We start from the raw sequence: 23054 nt of genomic DNA on the forward strand, positions 1-23054 counted from the left end.
CTGGTTCTCTAAGACCAACGCTCGGATACCAACTGAAATGTCCCGTTCATATTGATTATAAATGTTCCATATTAATTGATTTCGTCGCGAGGTTTTGACCTCTATATGAGACGTTTTTCAAAGACTGCATTCATTTTTAAAACAACCATAACCTTTATTTTATCTATAAAGGTTTAAAAAGCATTACGTAGATTATCAAATAATGATAATCTAAAATGTACTGTTTACACACGACCATTACATAATGGTTTACAATAAGAATATATTACATCAAAAATAAGTTTTTTGAATGCAGTTTTTACATAATATCATGCAAGCATGGACTCCAAATCTTGTCCTTATTTTAATATGCAACAGCGGAAGCTCTTAATAATCACCTGAGAATAAACATGCTTAAAACGTCAACAAAAATGTTGGTGAGTTATAGGTTTAACCTATATATTATCAAATCATAATAATAGACCACAAGATTTCATATTTCAATATACATCCCATACATAGAGATAAAAATCATTCATATGGTGAACACCTGGTAACCGACATTAACAAGATGCATATAAGAATATCCCCTATCATTTCGGGAAATCCTTCGGACATGATAAAAACAACATCGAAGTTCTAAAGCATCCGGTACTTTGGATGGGGTTCGTTAGGCCCAATAGATCTATCTTTAGGATTCGCGTCAATTAGTAGATCGGTTTACTAATTCTTAGGTTACCAAGCAAAAGGGGCATATTCGGTTTCAATCATTCACCCATATAATGTAGTTTCAATTACTTGTGTCTATTTCGTAAAACATTTATAAAACTGCATGTATTCTCATCCCAAAATATTAGATTTTAAAAGTGGGACTATAACTCACTTTCACAGATTTTTACTTCGTCGGGAAGTAAGACTTGGCCACTGGTCGATTCACGAACCTATAACAAATATGTACATATATATCAAAGTATGTTCAAAATATATTTACAATATTTTTAATACGTTTTACTATTTTAATTTTATTAAGTCAGCAGTCCTCGTTAGTAACCTACAACTAGTTGTCCACAGTTAGATGTACAGAAATAAATCGATATATATTATCTTGAATCAATCCACGACCCAGTGTATACACGTCTCAGGCTAGATCACAACTCAAAGTATATATATTTTTGGAATCAACCTCAACCCTGTATAGCTAACTTCAATATTACTGCATATAGAGTGTCTATGGTTGTTCCAAATAATATATATACATGGGTCGATATGATATGTCAAAACATTTGCATACGTGTCTATGGTATCCCAAGATTACATAATATATTAGAATACATGTATAATACAATATAAGTTAGCTAGGATATGATTTGTATAGAATTGTTACAATATTTCCCGTAGCTACAACAATCAAAAAAATATCCAATCTTGTTTTACTCATAACTTCTTCGTTTTAAATCCGTTTTGAGTGAATCAAATTACTATGGTTTCATATTAAACTCTATTTTATGAATCTAAATAGAAAAAGTATAGGTTTATACTCGGAAATATAAGTTACAAGTCATTTTTGTAAGATGTAGTCATTTCAGTCGAAAGAACGACGTCTTGATGACCATTTTGAAAAATATACTTCCACTTTGAGTTTAATCATGATATTTGGATATAGTTTCATGTTCATAAGAAAAATCATTTTCCCAGAAGAACAACTTTTAAATCAAAGTTTATCATAGTTTTTAATTATCAAACCCAAAACAGCCCGCGGTGTTACTACGACGGTGTATGTCCGGTTTTACGGTGTTTTTCGTGTTTCCAGGTTTTAAATCATTAAGTTAGCATATAATATAGATATAGGACATGTGTTTAGTTGATTTTAAAAGTCAAGTTAGAAGGATTAACTTTTGTTTGCGAACAAGTTTAGAATTAACTAAACTATGTTCTAGTGATTTCAAGTTTAAACCTTCGAATAAGATAGCTTTATATGTATGAATCGAATGATGTTATGAACATCATTACTACCTCAAGTTTTGTGAATAAACCTACTGGAAAAGAGACAAATGGATCTAGCTTCAAAGTATCCTTGGATGGCTTGAAAGTTCTTGAAGCAGAATCATGACACGAAAACAAGTTCAAGTAAGATTTCCACTCGAAATAAGATTGATATAGTTATAGAAATTGAATCAAAGTTTGAATATGAGTATTATGTTGTATTAGAAAGATATCTTACTGTAAATAAGAAAGATTTCTTGAGGTTGGATGATCACTTTACAAGATTGGAAGTAAGCTAGCAAACTTGGAAGTATTCTTGATTTTATGAAACTAGAACTTATAGAATTTATGAAGAACACTTAGAACTTGAAGATAGAACTTGAGAGAGATCAATTAGATGAAGTAAATTAAAGAATGAAAGTGTTTGTAGGTGTTTTTGGTCGTTGGTATATGGATTAGATATAAAGGATGTGTAATTTTATTTACATGTAAATAAGTCATGAATGATTACTAATATTTTTGTAATTTTATGAGATATTTCACGCTAGTTGCCAAATGATGGTTCCCACATGTGTTAGGTGACTCACATGGGCTGCTAAAAGCTGATCATTAGAGTGTATATACCAATAGTACATACATCTAAAAGCTGTGTATTGTACGAGTACGAATACGGGTGCATACGAGTAGAATTGTTGATGAAACTGAACGAGGATGTAATTGTAAGCATTTTTGTTAAGTAGAAGTATTTTGATAAGTGTCTTGAAGTCTTTAAAAAGTGTATGAATACATATTAAAACACTACATGTATATACATTTTAACTGAGTCGTTAAGTCATCGTTAGTCGTTACATGTAAATGTTGATTTGAAACCTTTAAGTTAACGATCATGTTAAATGTTGTTAACCCAATGTTTATTATATCTAAAGATATGTTAAATTGTTACATTATCATGATATTATGATATATAATATATCTTAGTATGATATTTAAATGTCGTTACAATGATAATCGTTACATATATGTCTCGTTTCGAAATCATTAAGTTAGTACTCTTATTTTTACGTATGTAGTTCATTGTTAATACACTTAATGATATATTTGATTATCATTTAAAATAATTAACCAATTGTATCAATATCTTAATATGATTCATATGTACTTATTAAGGCGTTGATATAACGACAATCGTTATATATATCGTTTTCGAGTTTCTTAAATTCAATAGTCTCATTTTTATGTATATAACTCATTGTTAACATACCTAATGAGATACTTACTTATCATAATATCATGTTAACTATATATATAATCATATATATGTCGTCATATAGTTTTTATAAGTTTTAACGTTCGTGAATCACCGGTCAACTTGGGTGGTCAATTGTCTATATGAAACCTATTTAAATTAATCAAGTCTTAACAAGTTTGATTGCTTAACATGTTGGAAACACTTAATCATGTAAATAACAATTTCATTTAATATATATAAACATGGAAAAGTTCGGGTCACTACAGTTGGTACGTTTACTGTTAATATGTTAGAATGTAAAAGGTTCCCCGGTAACAATGAGATACAGGGTAACACATATATCAAGGTTATAATAAGGCTAATCCGAATGAAAAGTCGAAGTTGACTTGTTGGAAGGGTGATAACACTGGATGCCTTGAAAAGGAATTGCAAGGTTATTTTCGGCAATAACAACGCCAATGGATCACAGATTCGTGTTAAACTTCTATTTATGTTCTGGGAGTTTTCCAGGTGTATGACTACATGCATAAGTCTTTCTTTTCGTAGATAACGTGTGGTTGGATCATCATCTCGATTGTTTCTTAATTGAGGTGATTTCAAGAATCATGAAGGGTTTGAACGTAGATTGTAATCGTCAATATACATATGATGTTCTAGAATTTTGAATGATACAAATATTTTTCTGGGTTTTATGAATAGAAGTGATGTTCTAGCACAGTTTTGAAGTCAAAGTATAGTTTTGAAAGATGTAGGGATCTAAGAGTGAATATTGGTTATATCTCGACTTGGATTCTGATCTGTTAAAATCAGAATGTGTAATTAGATTTGAATGAGTATGGTTGCTCAGATTTCTATGAAAGAATGTATATTGTTGTGAAAGTTGTGAGTATGGTTAATGATTATCAAGTAATTTAAGAATGTACAGTGTAACATATTAATTGTGAACTTATATATTTCCCGGGTATTACCTACCCGTTAAATTTTTTTTCACAATTAATATTTTTGTACAATAGAATTTTACTACAGTCTTTATGAAAATATATATATGTATACTTTCTTCAGATGTAATACATATTTAATGAGTTAATATACTATTAAACTCATTTAATTTTCAGCTGGAACTAGAAATGAATAATCTCTAAAACATTAGAGATTACATAATCTTCGTGGAGTATTTGACTAATGTCATCAATACTTCATTATCTATTCTTATTGACATTCTCGGTGAAGGATATTAGTGCTTGTGGAACTTTGTGAACTTCGTAAGGTACGAATGATGTTTTCTAGAAAGTTTCGAATACATCGAAGATGAAAGTGTAAAATTAAACATGTAATTGATTAATACGCTTGGTTTATTATGAAATGGAATTCATTGAGTTGAAATAGAGATTGTAGTTAACGATGGTTAAGTCGTTTAACGAAGGATGTACATCATAGCATATTAGTAATATGAATTTACCGGGTAGTATCTACTATTTAAAATTCACACGTAATAGCTTAGTACGAAAAGATATATCATGGTTTCCAAAATTCATATATATATATATATATATATATATATATATATATATATATATATATATATATATATATATATATATATATATAAATTCTTTGGAACAATGAGTTAATACTTCATAACTCGTTATTTCAATATACCTATTGGTGATTGTGGTGTCGATATCGTCGGTGGTTATGGAGCTAGTGGAGCTTGTGTTGCTACAGGTGTTGCTGCTGTTGGTGATACTGATGGTGATGCTGGTGATACCGTTGGTGGCGCTTGTACAATAAGTCTAGCTTGTAAATCACGTACCATTCTTGTCAGGGCTTCCTCTATCATCTCTGTACATCTACTCATCTGGTTTATGGTTAGAACTAGAATAAGTAATCTCTAAAACTTTTAGAAACTACATATTCTCTGCAGAATATTTCTTCAATAAAGTGATGAATTAATACTTCATCGTTTGTTGTTGTTGGTACTCCTTGGTACCTATGGTGCGTATGATGTTGATGCCCGAGGTACATATTGTGATGTTGAGGCGTGTGATGTGGATGTAGTTGTTGGTGGTGGTAATGATACTGTTGGTGTTGATGATGGTGGTACTGTTGATGCCGGTGATGCTGCTGGTGCTTGTGGTATTGAGGCTTGCGATGTGGATGTTGTTGGTGGTACTGGTGTTGTTGCTGGTGCTTGTAATCTTTGCACCATATTTTCCAACGCCACTACTCGAGCGCGAAGATCTTTGACTTCTTCTATTACACTAGGATGATTGGCGGTTCGAACGAGCGGATGAATAAGATTTAGAATAGTAGATGTTACGTAATCGTTGCGAGCTATTCTGGAAATAAGGGTGAAAATGGTGTTACGGATTGGTTCGCCGGTAAGTGCTTCAGGTTCTTCGACCTGAGGGAAATGTGGTGGATGAAAAGGATCACCTTCTTCCCGTCTCTAATGATTAAGTAGATTACGAACCCATCCCCAATTCATCCAGAATAGATGATGGCTAATTGGTTGATCCATTCCGGTTACGCTGCTTTCGGAGCTCAGGTAGAAATCCATATCGGAATAGCTGTCGGAATCTGAGGAACTCGAACTAGATACGGGATCCATCTTGTATAATCAGGAAAATGATTTTTGATATGAAATAAATTATAGGACTTAGATTGGTATTCTTCAATACATAATTTACATATGTATATATAATATCAAAATCCCATAATTTATGGAGGAATCTTTGGAAGATGTCAGGCAAAGTTTACAGTAACAGATATGCTAAGATATGAATTCGTCTGTACACTATCTATGCAATAAATGCAGGAAAATGTGTCTAGACTTAAGAATGATAAGTATGTTATTTTCGACAAGAAATGATAAGCAAAAATCGGTAAAAACAAATACGGTCATAGTCCAGACTCACTAATGCATTCTAACAATTACCAGTTAAACACACTAATGCAAATTCTGGTTCTCTATGACCTCAAGCTCTGATACCAACTGTAACGACCCGCCAAAATCGCTATTGACGCGGTACGTTATTCATTGATTTCATAGTGAGGTTTTGACCTCTACATGATACGTTTTGTAAACATTGCATTCTTTTAAAAAGGCACACCATAAATGAATATCTAATTCCAAGGTTTTCAGGATCTGATGATTTCTATATATAGACAATCACCGTAAATAATAGTTTACAATAATACATCCGTTGACAATGCAGTCAAAATAAGATACATGGTGATGATTTTGTGAATGCAAAGTTTTCTCGAATAAAGCATGTATGACTCCATGCACATAGCTTGTATAACGTATAAGCAAACAGCGAAAGACTTCTAGGAACCTGAGAATAGACATGCTTAAAAGTGTCAACACAAAGGTTGGTGAGTTCATAGTTTTAATGTTGCGCATAATTTGTATATAAAGGTGGACCACAAGATTTCAGTTATTTCATCCAAACATTTATCAAAATATTCTACGAAATTGAGCATGTTGGTAACTAAACTTAACATATATATAATAAGTACCCCTGTTTTAACATACATGCAACCAACATGTACAATACACGCAAACCAGCATGTACTAAACTCAAATAGCATACGTCCGCTTTATAGTTCAGGCTAGGGTCTCTATACCTGGAACGGACGGGGATGTCAAGCCCTATGGATCCATATACAACTATTCACGCTCACCAGTTCTTATAATTGGCAGTTACTAGTTACCAAAGCTAAGAAATTTCGGTTCAAACTCGTTGTAGAATTAAGTATGTACTTGTATCCATTGCGTTTAAAATAAAGTGCATGTATTCTCAGCCCAAAAATATAGATTGCAAAAGCAATTAAAAAGGGATCTATAAACTCACGTATCAATATTGTGGTTCAATATTGCAGGAAAAGTATGCAGACGCAACGGAGATGACAAATGCAAGGTTGGCCTTTGATTCACGAACAATACCCCCGATCATTACCCATAATGTAGTGACCCGAACTTTTCCATGTTTATATATATTAATTGAGATTGATATTTACATGATTAAATGTTTCCAACATGTTAAGCAATCAAACTTATTAAGACTTGATTAATTGAAATATGTTTCATATAGACAATTGACCACCCAAGTTGACCGGCGATTCACGAACGTTAAAACTTGTAAAAACGACATGACGATATATATATGGATATACATATGGTTAACATGAGATTATGATAAGTAAGTATCTCCATAAGTATATTAACAATGAGTTATATACATATAAACAAGACTACTAACTTAAGGATTTCGAAACGAGACATATATGTAACGATTATCGTTGTAACGACATTTAAATGTATATATATCATATTAAGATATATTAATATATCATAATATCATGATAATATAATAATTTAACATCTCATTAGATATAATAAACAATGGGTTAACAACATTAATTGAGATCGTTAACTTAAAGGTTTCAAAACAACACTTACATGTAACAACTAACGATGACTTAACGACTCAGTTAAAATGTATATACATGTAGTGTATTTAGATGTATTAAAATACTTTTGGAAGACTTCAAGACATATATCAAAACACTCATACTTAACGAAAATGGTTACAGTTACTTTTCCATTCTTTTCTTTCATCAAGAATTCTAGTCGTATTCTTATCCGTATTATACACAGCTTCAAAACGTACTTACTATGAGTATATACCAATAGGAACTAGCATGGGATTCCACTCTTGATTATGTCATGTATGACTAATCAATTTTAACTTCTACCATGAGCTAGTCAACTAACTAGAACTCCTTTTAACCCCACTCACCACTCACCAATTACCACTCATCATTCACTCCATTTCACTTCCAATTCTCTTTCTAATTCTCTCTCAACACACACACACACTATTATGAACGTATTTTTCCAGTAGTTAATCATCATCTTCATCAAAAATCACTTCAAGAATCAAGCTATAATCATCATAGGAAGAACACTTCAAGAACACTTCAAAAATCCCTTCAAGTTTACTAATTTACTTCCAAGCTTTCTAATCCATTCCAAGTAATCATCTAAGATCAAGAAACCTTTGTTATATACAGTAGGTTATCTTTCTTATTCAAGGTAATATTCATATTCAAACTTTGATTCAATTTCTATAACTATAAACTATCTTAATTCGAGTAAAAATCTTACTTGAACTTGTTTTTGTGTCATGATCCTACTTCAAGAACTTTCAAGCCATCCAAGATCCTTTGAAGCTAGATCATTTCTTGTCACTTCCAGTAGGTTTACCTACTAAACTTGAGGTAGTAATGATGTTCATAACATCATTCGATTCATATATATAAAACTATCTTATTCGAAGGTTTAAACTCGTAATCACTAGAACATAGTTTAGTTAATTCTAAACTTGTTCGCAAACAAAAGTTAATCCTTCTAACTTGACTTTTAAAATTAACTACACACATGTTCTATATCTATATGATATGCTAACTTAATGATTTAAAACCTGGAAACACGAAAAACACCGTAAAACCGGATTTACGCCGTCGTAGTAACACCGCGGGCTGTTTTGGGTTAGTTAATTAAAAACTATGATAAACTGTGATTTAAAAGTTGTTATTCTGAGAAAATGATTTTTATTATGAATATGAAACTATATCCAAAAATTATGGTTAAACTCAAAGTGGAAGTATGTTTTCTAAAATGGTCATCTAGACGTCGTTCTTTCGACTGAAATGACTACCTTTACAAAAACAACTTGTAACTTATTTTTCCGACTATAAACCTATACATTTCTGTTTAGATTCATAAAATAGAGTTCAATATGAAACCATAGCAATTTGATTCACTCAAAACGGATTTAAAATGAAGAAGTTATGGGTAAAACAAGATTGGATAATTTTTCTCATTTTAGCTAAGTGAAAATTGGTAACAAATCTATTCCAACCATAACTTAATCAACTTGTATTGTATATTATGTAATCTTGAGATACCATAGACACGTATACAATGTTTCGACCTATCATGTCGACACATCTATATATATTTCGGAACAACCATAGACACTCTATATGTGAATGTTGGAGTTAGCTATACAGGGTTGAGGTTGATTCCAAAATATATATAGTTTGAGTTGTGATCAATACTGAGATACGTATACACTGGGTCGTGGATTGATTCAAGATAATATTTATCGATTTATTTCTGTACATCTAACTGTGGACAACTAGTTGTAGGTTACTAACGAGGACAGCTGACTTAATAAACTTAAAACATCAAAATATATTAAAAGTGTTGTAAATATATTTTAAACATACTTTGATATATATGTATATATTTATAGGTTCGTGAATCAACCAGTGGCCAAGTCTTACTTCCCGACGAAGTAAAAATATGTGAAAGTGAGTTATAGTCCCACTTTTAAAATCTAATATTTTGGGATGAGAATACATGCAGGTTTTATAAATGATTTACAAAATAGACACAAGTACATGAAACTACATTCTATGGTTGAATTATCGAAATCGAATATGCCCCTTTTTATTAAGTCTGGTAATCTAAGAATTAGGGAACAGACACCCTAATTGACGCGAATCCTAAAGATAGATCTATTGGGCCTAACAAACCCCATCCAAAGTACCGGATGCTTTAGTACTTCGAAATTTATATCATATCCGAAGGGTGTCCCGGAATGATGGGGGATATTCTTATATATGCATCTTGTTAATGTCGGTTACCAGGTGTTCACCATATGAATGATTTTTATCTCTATGTATGGGATGTGTATTGAAATATGAAATCTTGTGGTCTATTGTTACGATTTGATATATATAGGTTAAACCTATAACTCACCAACATTTTTGTTGATGTTTTAAGCATGTTTATTCTCAGGTGATTATTAAGAGCTTCCGCTGTCACATATTTAAATAAGGACGAGATTTGGAGTCCATGCTTGTATGATATTGTGTAAAAACTGCATTCAAGAAACTTATTTTGTTGTAACATATTTGTATTGTAAACCATTATGTAATGGTCGTGTGTAAACAGGATATTTTAGATTATCATTATTTGATAATCTACGTAAAGCTTTTTAAACCTTTATTGATGAAATAAAGGTTATGGTTTGTTTTAAAATGAATGCAGTCTTTGAAAAACGTCTCATATAGAGGTCAAAACCTCGCAACGAAATCAATTAATATGGAACGTTTTTAATCAATAAGAACGGGACATTTCAGTTGGTATCCGAGCGTTGGTCTTAGAGAACCAGAAAATTTGCATTAGTGTGTCTTATCGAGTTTGTTAGGATGCATTAGTGAGTCTGGACTTCGACTGTGTTTTCTTTAAAAATGATTGCTTAACATTTTTGTTGGAAACTATATATTTTTAACATATGAATATTATGTGATATATTAATCTCTTAAACGTGTTTGATATTATGTGATAGATGTCTACCTCTAGAACAAGTCCCATTGACTCACCTAATAATAATGAAGAGTCAAATGTAAATTGGAATGATTCGTGGACTGATTCACAAGTTCCCGAAGAGGAACCGGAAGAAGAGTCGGAACCGGAAGAAGAATCGAAACCGGAAGAAGAATCGGAACCGGAAGAAGAAATAGAACCGGTGGGGGAAATAATAAAACGGTTAAGTTGTAGCGACCCAACCAAAATCGTTGTTGACGGCGTCGTTAACTTAGGTCCCGTTGCGTGGTCGTAGTCCCTATATGAGACTCGTTTGACCAAAATTATGTAGCGTTCATTTGAAAGGTACAAAGTTTAGTTTAACAAACGGATCGACAATAAGTTTAAGTTTACAAAGTTATAAAGTATGAATGAAATAACTTGCGACATAATTAGTTTAAAAACACAGTTGCTATAAATAGCGTAAGTATGTAAACAAAAGTTTGAATCCAAAAGTGCTATCCCTAGCGTATGCATGCATGGTTAACTCCAATCAAGTAATCAAAGAGTGCGGAAGCATGTATCAAGTAGCCAAGTATGAACCTGAGAAAACATGTAGAAAACTGTCAACGAAAAACGTTGGTGAGATCATAAATGTATTTGTGAAAGTATGTTTTTGAATCACAAGGTTTAGTATCAAGGCGTATACATCTCTAAAGATGTGTTTGTAAACCATAAGATTTAGTATAAAGTGAATATCAAGCGTATACATCCCAAAAGATGTTGTCTGTATCACGAGCACCCAATTACCAAAACTTAACTGAATCTTCCCTCTGAATTTTGAATATAGTGTTAGAACATACACTATGCACGTTGAAATTATATTTCATCCACTAACGGTAGCGAACCGTCTGAATGAGGGTTCGTTAAACCCGTATGGCCACACAACATAATCACTCGCTTACACTTACACCCTGCAAGTGGAACTAATGATAATTGGATGGAGGACTTTTGTTCTAACTCGTCTGTATCTTTGCTCTTGTATTCGCATTTGTATCCAAAGTATGAAAGTATAAACCGTATAAATGTATATAAAGTATATGTTTCTCAGCCCACGATTTAAAAGTATAAAAGTATTTGCAAAGGTGGGACTATGATCTCACCTCGAGTGCACGAGTATAAACGTACTTCACAAAGTAACGTATGCATGAAAGTTGCTTAGCCTTGACCTAAACAAGTAAGTTGTATCAATTAACCGGTTACGATACAAGGTCGGGTGAAATGTGTTCAATTAGTCCTATGGCTCGTTACGACTCGATTAAATATAGCATGTGAATCAATTTGTCAAGTTTCATACAAGAATCACGTATAAAAGCATGTTAGAACGATTGCATAAAAGTTTGGTTAAGTTTGACTAAAAGTCAAACTTGGTCAAAGTCAAAGTCAACGGGGTCGGGTCGGGTGTCCGAAAATTTTCTCATGATGAGAAGTCATATACGAGTATAATAGTCAAGTTTCATGGTAAACGGGGTTATAGTAAAGCGGGAAACATTTTTGTGACATGAAAAACAAAGACAAAATGAGCTGGGCAGTATGCGCGGCGCGCAATGGGTTGCGCGGCGCGCACCCAAGTGTAAATCCTGGTCAGAACTTAACCACGAAGGCAAACATCTGGGATTTCTAATTCTGCGCGGCGCGCGGGTATATGCGCGGCGCGCAATACCTGGAAAACATGCAGTTTGCAGAAAAATGGTCCAAGTCACGAACCAAAATACAAACAATCACATTTTATGATCCGCAAACAATTAGAACATGTATCTTATATCATCGGAAAGGTATTTTTACAAGGAATACAACTAAACACAATTCATCAATCACAAACATCATTTACAATAGCCGAAATCTCATCAAGTGATCAATAAAAGTCCATTTTCAAAGTTTCAAGTTCATCAATCGCATTTTAAGTTTCGGGAATCCAATTCACACATATGATATGCCGTTTTGAAGGTAATGAAGCATACATTACTACTAAACACTAACAATTAACATTCCATGACATTCAAGCATCCAAAAATTCATGTCAAGAACTATCAAACCCTAGTCAAACATCTCAAAATCAATAATCATGTTTTTGAAGTTTTCTTAATCAACCTACACATCAATTTGAAGCTAATGATGCTAGTAACACATTTAATACATGAACTTTAACAATCTAACAACATTATCTCATCCAAAATCAAGGATTAAGCAAACCCATTTCAAAAACTCAAACTAGTTACTCCAAACCACAAATCGAGCAAACAAAACATATATTCATGTTACACACGAGCCATAGACACTAACTAACACAATTTCAAGTATATAAAACGAATTTAGAGAAATTTAGTGTTTTAGAAATGTTACCCAAACTTGATGAAATTGGTATCAAAATGTAGAGGATGAAGAGAGGATCACGAAAATGTAATTTGTTTTGATGTTTGCTTCTCCAATCGGATTTAGATGATGAATGTTTGAATTGGGTGTTTATGTGTGTGTTCTTGCTAGAGAGAAAGAGAGAGAGATGGAGGTGATTGAATGGTGGTGATTGGGGTGGACTAGTTGACCTAGTCAACTAGTTTGCCCCGTGTCAATTTTATTCCCTCGAGTTTAGAAGTGGGTGCGGGATTTAACCGATCGAATATTTTTAAAACGCTCGAGTAAACGGGTGATGTCAAAATTAAATAGCGGGAATATAATGAACGTTACTCACGGAAACTATTAATTTAAATACGAAAGATTATGTTTTTAAAAAAAAGACGGTGTTAAAATTAAATTTAACGGAAAAACGCTGGATGTTACATTATCCACGCCTCAAAAGAAATTTCGTCCCGAAATTTAGTTGGAAGTAGTAGTTGTTGAATCTTCCTCGAGATCTTGCGTTGCCAATTCTACGAGTGAGGGAGAAGTACGTCCTAGGGTGTTTCAACGAATTTTGACGGTCGGGATCATATGTTGTTTTAAGGTTTGGCTTCACGATTTATGGTTTCAACCGGTCCTCCTAGGAAGTGAGGGTTATCGTCGATAGTGAGTTCATCAAAGGAGATAACAAGTTCTCGTTTCACAAAATACGTCTTTGAGTTGATACATCGAATGTAGGATAAACGGAGACCCAAAATGAGTCGGAAAAATCTAAACGGCTAGCGACGGGTCCAAAACACCCCAAGAATTTAAAGGATCAAAATATCGCGGATTTAGCTTCCTACGTTTTCCCGAAACGGATTGCACCTTTCCAAGGTGCGACTCTTAACGTGACGCGGTTTCCCACGTGGAATTTGAAATGTTTACGTCTAACATCGGCGTAGCTCTTGGTGATTTCGAGTCGCGTAGGGTTTTACCTGAATATGAATAAATTTTCTCGGTTACTCATGAATAACCTCGGCCCCGGTGAATTGATCATCGTTTACTTGGTTCGACAAAGGAGAATGACGTTTCCGGTCACATGTGGTTTCAAAAGGAGTGACGTTAAAACTCGAATGAAAATCATTGTAGTACGAGGATTCGGTTAAAGGAAAATACTTTTCTCAAGTAAATTTGAAGTTAGTAATACAACTCGTATTATGGATTCCAAGGTTTAAATCGTATGTTTGTTCGGTCCGTCGGGTTGCGGATGGTACGCGGTACTCATGTCTAAACGTGGTCCCGAGACTTTTTGTAAGGCACTCCGAAATCTAGAAGTGAAACGAGGATCTCGATCCGAAACAAAGTACATTCCGTAAGGTATATTTGAACAAGTTTGTTAGGACAAGTTTCTCAAGAAAATTCGCGTCGCGGAAGATTCATCGGTTTCCAAAAACGTTCGTCGGGGCAAGTTCTCCTCGGTTTCTGAAAGAAAAACGTTCGTCGGAACTATTCACCCTCGAGGTGAATACTAGTATAACGTGGAGAGTCCCTCCCTCCATTGAGAGTTTAGAATAAAGATTTCCTGAACCGGAAGTACGAGTGTGGTGAGAGAGAAGTTTCCGCCCCGATGTGAGCATAACGAGTAAATTGTAGTTAGTCAATAAGACTGCGCGAGGATGAGCTAGTATACACGTGTAACATACGGTTGAAGCCGAGAGGAATCGGTAATTCATTCGGAAGCATAAATATAATTTGACAATAATTGAAGGTGTGTCCCCGGTATGGTTGTTATAAATATTCTCGGAGTTTTCGGATGTCCAAACCTGAAAAGATGAAGTCATGTACATGGCACATGGTGGTGTTTAGGTTGATCGAGTCTAACCACCATCACGCGTCACTAGAACTTTGGTATGTCTTACCGTAATATAACCACGTTGATCGAGTGTCGTTATATTACGCTAACTCATACCTCCATTCCCACATCACTCTATAGATTCAAGTTCGTGTAATCGTGAAGTTTAAAATAAACAAAGTGTAACGACGTCTCTAACGTGACTCGTATTGAATCGAAAGAATTAGTGCAACTATAAAGAAGCGTTCCCCGAGGGAAGTGTATAAATGATTGTTCACGTCCGCAACCGTAGTGATAATTAGCGATGACGATACTCACCTAGAGTAGTGATGGTAGTAACAAGAAGTGGTAGATAGTAAGGAACACCGGTGTGACACCGATAGTAAGTTGAAACGGTGGCGAATCATAATCTGGGAGACAGGGTTCCCGGACAAGTGTGACCAATGAAGTCGTTGTCATCCTTACGCGCATGAATCTTGAATTTACGTGTGTTACCAAAAAGTGGCGGAATACGAGTTCGTATGATGAAGGTTGGGTACCATTAAAAAGTTTGCCTAAGAATGATTCAAGTATAATGCACAAGTAGTCAAGTAAGTGCTATCTATAGCAAATGTATGTCAGAATGCAAATGCTAACTATCCGATTGTAGTCTAGACTCACTAATGCGTCCTAACGACTCTGTTAGACACACTAATGCACGTCCTAGTTCCCTACAACCAACGCTCTGATACCACTTGTAACGACCCGACCAAAACCGTTGTTGACGGCGTCGTTAACTTAGGTCCCGTTGCGTGGTCGTAGTCCCTATATGAGACTCGTTTGACCAAAATTATGTCGCGTTCATTTGAAAGGTACAAAGTTTAGTTTAACAAACGGATCGACAATAAGTTTAAGTTTACAAAGTTATAAAGTATGAATGAAATAACTTGCGACATAATTAGTTTAAAAACACAGTTGCTATAAATAGCGTAAGTATGTAAACAAAAGTTTGAATCCAAAAGTGCTATCCCTAGCGTATGCATGCATGGTTGACTCCAATCAAGTAATCAAAGAGTGCGGAAGCATGTATCAAGTAGCCAAGTATGAACCTGAGAAAACATGTAGAAAACTGTCAACGAAAAACGTTGGTGAGATCATAAATGTATTTGTGAAAGTATGTTTTTGAATCACAAGGTTTAGTATCAAGGCGTATACATCTCTAAAGATGTGTTTGTAAACCATAAGATTTAGTATAAAGTGAATATCAAGCTTATACATCCCAAAAGATGTTGTCTGTATCACGAGCACCCAATTACCAAAACTTAACTGAATCTTCCCTCTGAATTTTGAATATAGTGTTAGAACATACACTATGCACGTTGAAATTATATTTCATCCACTAACGGTAGCGAACCGTCTGAATGAGGGTTCGTTAAACCCGTATGGCCACACAACATAATCACTCGCTTACACTTACACCCTGCAAGTGGAACTAATGATAATTGGATTGAGGACTTTTGTTCTAACTCGTCTGTATCTTTGCTCTTGTATTCGCATTTGTATCCAAAGTATGAAAGTATAAACCGTATAAATGTATATAAAGTATATGTTTCTCAGCCCACGATTTAAAAGTATAAAAGTATTTGCAAAGGTGGGACTATGATCTCACCTCGAGTGCACGAGTATAAACGTACTTCACAAAGTAACGTATGCATGAAAGTTGCTTAGCCTTGACCTAAACAAGTAAGTTGTATCAATTAACCGGTTACGATACAAGGTCGGGTGAAATGTGTTCAATTAGTCCTATGGCTCGTTATGACTCGATTAAATATAGCATGTGAATCAATTTGTCAAGTTTCATACAAGAATCACGTATAAAAGCATGTTAGAACGATTGCATAAAAGTTTGGTTAAGTTTGACTAAAAGTCAAACTTGGTCAAAGTCAAAGTCAACGGGGTCGGGTCGGGTGTCCGAAAATTTTCTCATGATGAGAAGTCATATACGAGCATAATAGTCAAGTTTCATGGTAAACGGGGTTATAGTAAAGCGGGAAACATTTTTGTGACATGAAAAACAAAGACAAAATGAGCTGGGCAGTATGCGCGGCGCGCAATGGGTTGCGCGGCGCGCACCCAAGTGTAAATCCTGGTCAGAACTTAACCACGAAGGCAAACATCTGGGATTTCTAATTCTGCACGGCGCGCGGGTATATGCGCGGCGCGCGGGTATATGCGCGGCGCGCAATACCTGGGAAACATGCAGTTTGCAGAAAAATGGTCCAAGTCACGAACCAAAATACAAACAATCACATTTTATGATCCGCAAACAATTAGAACATGTATCTTATATCATCGGAAAGGTATTTTTACAAGGAATACAACTAAACACAATTCATCAATCACAAACATCATTTACAATAGCCGAAATCTCATCAAGTGATCAATAAAAGTCCATTTTCAAAGTTTCAAGTTCATCAATCGCATTTTAAGTTTCGGGAATCCAATTCACACATATGATATGCCGTTTTGAAGGTAATGAAGCATACATTACTACTAAACACTAACAATTAACATTCCATGACATTCAAGCATCCAAAAATTCATGTCAAGAACTATCAAACCCTAGTCAAACATCTCAAAATCAATAATCATGTTTTTGAAGTTTTCTTAATCAACCTACACATCAATTTGAAGCTAATGATGCTAGTAACACATTTAATACATGAACTTTAACAATCTAACAACATTATCTCATCCAAAATCAAGGATTAAGCAAACCCATTTCAAAAACTCAAACTAGTTACTCCAAACCACAAATCGAGCAAACAAAACATATATTCATGTTACACACGAGCCATAGACACTAACTAACACAATTTCAAGTATATAAAACGAATTTAGAGAAATTTAATGTTTTAGAAATGTTACCCAAACTTGATGAAATTGGTATCAAAATGTAGAGGATGAAGAGAGGATCACGAAAATGTAATTTGTTTTGATGTTTGCTTCTCCAATCGGATTTAGATGATGAATGTTTGAATTGGGTGTTTGTGTGTGTGTTCTTGCTAGAGAGAAAGAGAGAGAGATGGAGGTGATTGAATGGTGGTGATTGGGGTGGACTAGTTGACCTAGTCAACTAGTTTGCCCCGTGTCAATTTTAGTCCCTCGAGTTTAGAAGTGGGTGCGGGATTTAACCGATCGAATATTTTTAAAACGCTCGAGTAAACGGGTGATGTCAAAATTAAATAGCGGGAATATAATGAACGTTACTCACGGAAACTATTAATTTAAATACGAAAGATTATGTTTTAAAAAAAAAGACGGTGTTAAAATTAAATTTAACGGAAAAACGCGGGATGTTACATAAGTAAAAGAGAATCCTCAATGGTGTTTCCGCCAAGGAAGCAAAATATTGGGAGGATTACCAATTCTCCGATGAATCGGATTCCGACGAGAATTCCGATGATGTTATAGAAATTACCCCAACTGAATTTAAAAAGGCAAAAGAAAATAATAAGGGAAAGGGCATAAAAATAGAGAAATCTAATTCCAACCCCGATGAACTTTATATGTATCGTCAACCCCCGAAGTCCTTAAGTTGTAACAATGACCCGGGAGCCTCTAAACCACCAGGTTTTTCTAAACCAATGTGGACAACGACGGCTCGTATTAGGGGAACATCATATATCCCTAGAAACTTGGCAAAACGAACCAAAACCGAACAAGAAGAAACGAGCGAGTCGGAATAAGATAGTTGTATTCGTGTGGTGTAATATATGTAATATAGTGTGCTTATGCTTTATGATATATGTAAAAATTGCTTGTATTAATAAGTATTTTTTTATGAATCTAACTCTTGTCTATTTTACAGTATAAAAACACAAAATGGATAGACAACCCAATATTTTAAGAGACCTACCCGGAGACATGATTGATGAAATCTTGTCTAGAGTCGGTCAGAATTCCTCGGCACAACTATTTAAGGCGAGATCAGTTTGTAAGACATTCGAAGAACGTTCTAAGAATGCCTTGGTTTATAAAAGGCTTTCGTTCGAAAGATGGGGGATATCACATTGGGAAATCCATAAGTTACGATGTGTTTACTTTGACGCATATATTGCGGGGAACCCAAATGCTATTTTACGCAACGGGTTAAGAAATTATTTTGACTCAGTATATCCGAATATAGGACTTCGTGATTTAGAAAAAGCGGCTAACATGCAACATAAAGAAGCATGTTATGCTTACGGGTTAGTAATGTTCGCTTCTGACCAAAGTGAGAACAAGAACATCGGGCTACAACTATTAAACAAAACGTTCCCACAAGTGACGGAGTCGGTAATTGGGGTAAGAAATGAGGTTTTTAGGTTATTACGAGACTGTTGGTCATTACGTAACCCTCGTCCCTTTGACGATGTTACAACACGCTGTCTTATCAACGGCCATAACGGTTATGTTCCACAAGACCAAGGATGGGAAGTAGTCCTAGTAAAACCAGAATGCATGACTTGTTTCTGGACGTATGAATTACGTGTCTTTATTGCCTTTGCTGAACGACTTGTGTACTAGCTAGAATTATCTTCACAACTATCTTGTATCAAAGTTATTGTGTGCTATATTTCATGCTTTATGTAAAATAAGCGGTATTGTAAGTTTGTAAAATATTGTATAAAAGTTTGAACGCGAAATATTATTACAATCAGTTTTTCATATAGAATTGTAGTAGTTGAATTGTATATTAGCTACTAAGTATGAACTTAACGGGTAGGTACTATCCGAATTTAAACTTATAAAACGCTAATATGAAGAAAAAGCTTTTATAAATGAGTTCATATTATGCTACGAAATACTATTAACTACTCTTAATATTCTGTATGATTAACTTGTTCCATTTGACTATTTTGAAGGAAATGGCACCGACTACTCGGCACACCGTGAATATGAATGAAGAGGAATTCCGTACTTTTCTAGCTTCAAACATAGCCGCAGTACAGGCTGCGCTACATACCAACAATAACCTTGGATCTGGCAGTACAGGAAATCGTGTAGGATGCACCTACAAAGAATTCACTGCCTTCAAACCTTTGGAATTTGATGGAACCGAAGGACCGATCGGATTGAAACGGTGGACCGAGAAGGTCGAATCGGTGTTTGCCGTAAGTAAGTGTACTGAAGAGGACAAATTGAAGTACGCTACGCATACCTTCACAGGTTCTGCGTTAACATGGTGGAATACCTATCTAGAGCAAGTGGGACAAGATGATGCGTACGCACTACCGTGGTCAGCATTCAAGCACTTGATGAACGAGAAGTACCATCCCAGAACCGAGGTCAATAAGCTCAAGATAGAACTTAGAGGGTTACGAACCCAAGGATTTGATATTACCACGTACGAAAGACGATTCACAGAATTGTGCCTATTGTGTCCGGGAGCATTCGAAGATGAGGAAGAGAAGATCGACGCGTTTGTGAAAGGATTACCGGAAAGAATCCAAGAAGATATAAGTTCACACGAGCCCGCCTCCATACAACAGGCATGTAGAATGGCTCACAAACTAGTGAACCAGATTGAAGAAAGAATTAAAGAACAGACTGCTGAAGAGGCCAATGTGAAGCAAGTCAAAAGAAAGTGGGAGGAAAACGGTGATAAGAATCACCAATACAACAACAACAGCAATTACAACAATAATCGCAACAATTATCCCAACAATCGCAACATCAATCGCAACTACAACAAACGGCCCAACAACAACAACAACAACAACAACTACAACAATCATCCCAACAACAATAATAACCGCAACAACAACAACAATCAGAAGCAGCTATGCCAAAGGTGTGAAAAGTATCACTCGGGGTTCTGCACCAAATTTTGCAACAAGTGTAAAAGAAATGGTCATAGCGCGGCAAAGTGTGAGGTCTACGGACCAGGGGTTAATAGAACGAAAGGAACAAATGGTGTCGGAACGAGTAATGGCGGAGCAAGTAGTGTCGGAGTAAGTTACCAATGTAGTTTGTTATAAATGTGGAAAACCGGGCCACATTATTAGAAATTGCCCGAACCAGGAGAACACGAATGGACAAGGCCGCGGAAGAGTTTTCAATATTAATGCGGCAGAGGCACAGGAAGACCCGGAGCTTGTTACGGGTACGTTTCTTATTGACAATAAATCTGCTTACGTTTTATTTGATTTGGGTGCGGATAGAAGCTATATGAGATTTTTGTGCTAAATTAAGTTGTCCATTGACGCCTTTGGATAGTAAATTTTTACTCGAATTAGCAAATGGTAAATTAATTTCAGCAGATAATATATGTCGGAATCGAGAAATTAAACTGGTTAGCGAAACATTTAAGATTGATTTGATACCAGTAGAGTTAGGGAGTTTTGATGTGATAATCGGTATGGACTGGTTGAAAGAAGTGAAAGCAGAGATCGTTTGTTACAAAAATGCAATTCGCATTATACGAGAAAAAGGAAAACCCTTAATGGTGTACGGAGAAAAGGGCAACACGAAGCTACATATTATTAGTAATTTGAAGGCACAAAAACTAATAAGAAAAGGTTGCTATGCTGTTCTAGCACACGTCGAGAAAGTACAAACTGAAGAAAAGAGCATCAATGATGTTCCCATTGCAAAAGAATTTCCCGATGTATTTCCGAAAGAATTACCGGGATTACCCCCACAGCGATCCGTTGAATTTCAAATAGATCTTGTACCAGGAGCTGCACCAATAGCTCGTGCTCCTTACAGACTCGCACCCAGCGAGATGAAAGAACTGCAAAGCCAATTACAAGAACTTTTAGAGCGTGGTTTCATTCGACCAAGCACATCACCGTGGGGAGCTCCTGTTTTGTTTGTCAAGAAGAAAGATGGTACATTCAGGTTGTGTATCGACTACCGAGAGTTGAACAAACTTACCATCAAGAACCGCTACCCACTACCGAGAATCAACGACTTATTTGATCAACTACAAGGCTCGTCTATTTATTCAAAGATTGACTTACGTTCCGGGTATCATCAAATGCGGGTGAAAGAAGATGATATTCCAAAGACTGCTTTCAGAACACGTTACGGTCATTACGAGTTTATGGTCATGCCGTTTGGTTTAACTAATGCACCAGCTGTGTTCATGGACCTTATGAACCGAGTGTGTGGACCATACCTTGACAAGTTTGTCATTGTTTTCATTGATGACATACTTATTTACTCAAAGAATGACCAAGAACACGGTGAACATTTGAGAAAGATGTTAGAAGTATTGAGGAAGGAAGAATTGTACGCTAAGTTTTCAAAGTGTGCATTTTGGTTGGAAGAAGTTCAATTCCTCGGTCACATAGTGAACAAAGAAGGTATTAAGATGGATCCGGCAAAGATAGAAACTGTTGAAAAGTGGGAAACCCCGAAAACTCCGAAACACATACGCCAGTTTTTAGAACTAGCTGGTTACTACAGAAGGTTCATCCAAGACTTTTCCAGAATAGCAAAACTCTTGACTGCATTAACGCATAAAGGGAAGAAATTTGAATGGAATGATGAACAAGAGAAAGCGTTTCAGTTATTGAAGAAAAAGCTAACTACGGCACCTATATTGTCATTGCCTGAAGGGAATGATGATTTTGTGATTTATTGTGATGCATCAAAGCAAGGTCTCGGTTGTGTATTAATGCAACGAACGAAGGTGATTGCTTATGCGTCTAGACAATTGAAGATTCACGAACAAAATTATACGACGCATGATTTGAAATTAGGCGTGGTTGTTTTTGCATTAAAGACTTGGAGGCACTACTTATATGGGGTCAAAAGTATTATATATACCGACCACAAAAGTCTTCAACACATATTTAATCAGAAACAACTGAATATGAGGCAGCGTAGGTGGATTGAATTATTGAATGATTATGACTTTGAGATTCGTTACCACCCGGGGAAGGCAAATGTGGTAGCCGATGCCTTGAGCAGGAAGGACAGAGAACCCATTCGAGTAAAATCTATGAATATAATGATTCATAATAACCTTACTACTCAAATAAAGGAGGCGCAACAAGGAGTTTTAAAAGAGGAAAATTTAAAGGATGAAATACCCAAAGGATCAGAGAAACATCTTAATATTCAGGAAGACGGAACCCGGTATAGGGCTGAAAGGATTTGGGTACCAAAATTTGGAGATATGAGAGAAATGGTACTTAGAGAAGCTCATAAAACCAGATACTCAATACATCCTAGAACGGGGAAGATGTACAAGGATC

Source organism: Rutidosis leptorrhynchoides, chromosome 7 (assembly GCF_046630445.1).
Source record: "Rutidosis leptorrhynchoides isolate AG116_Rl617_1_P2 chromosome 7, CSIRO_AGI_Rlap_v1, whole genome shotgun sequence".
NCBI classification, from domain to species: domain Eukaryota; kingdom Viridiplantae; phylum Streptophyta; class Magnoliopsida; order Asterales; family Asteraceae; genus Rutidosis; species Rutidosis leptorrhynchoides.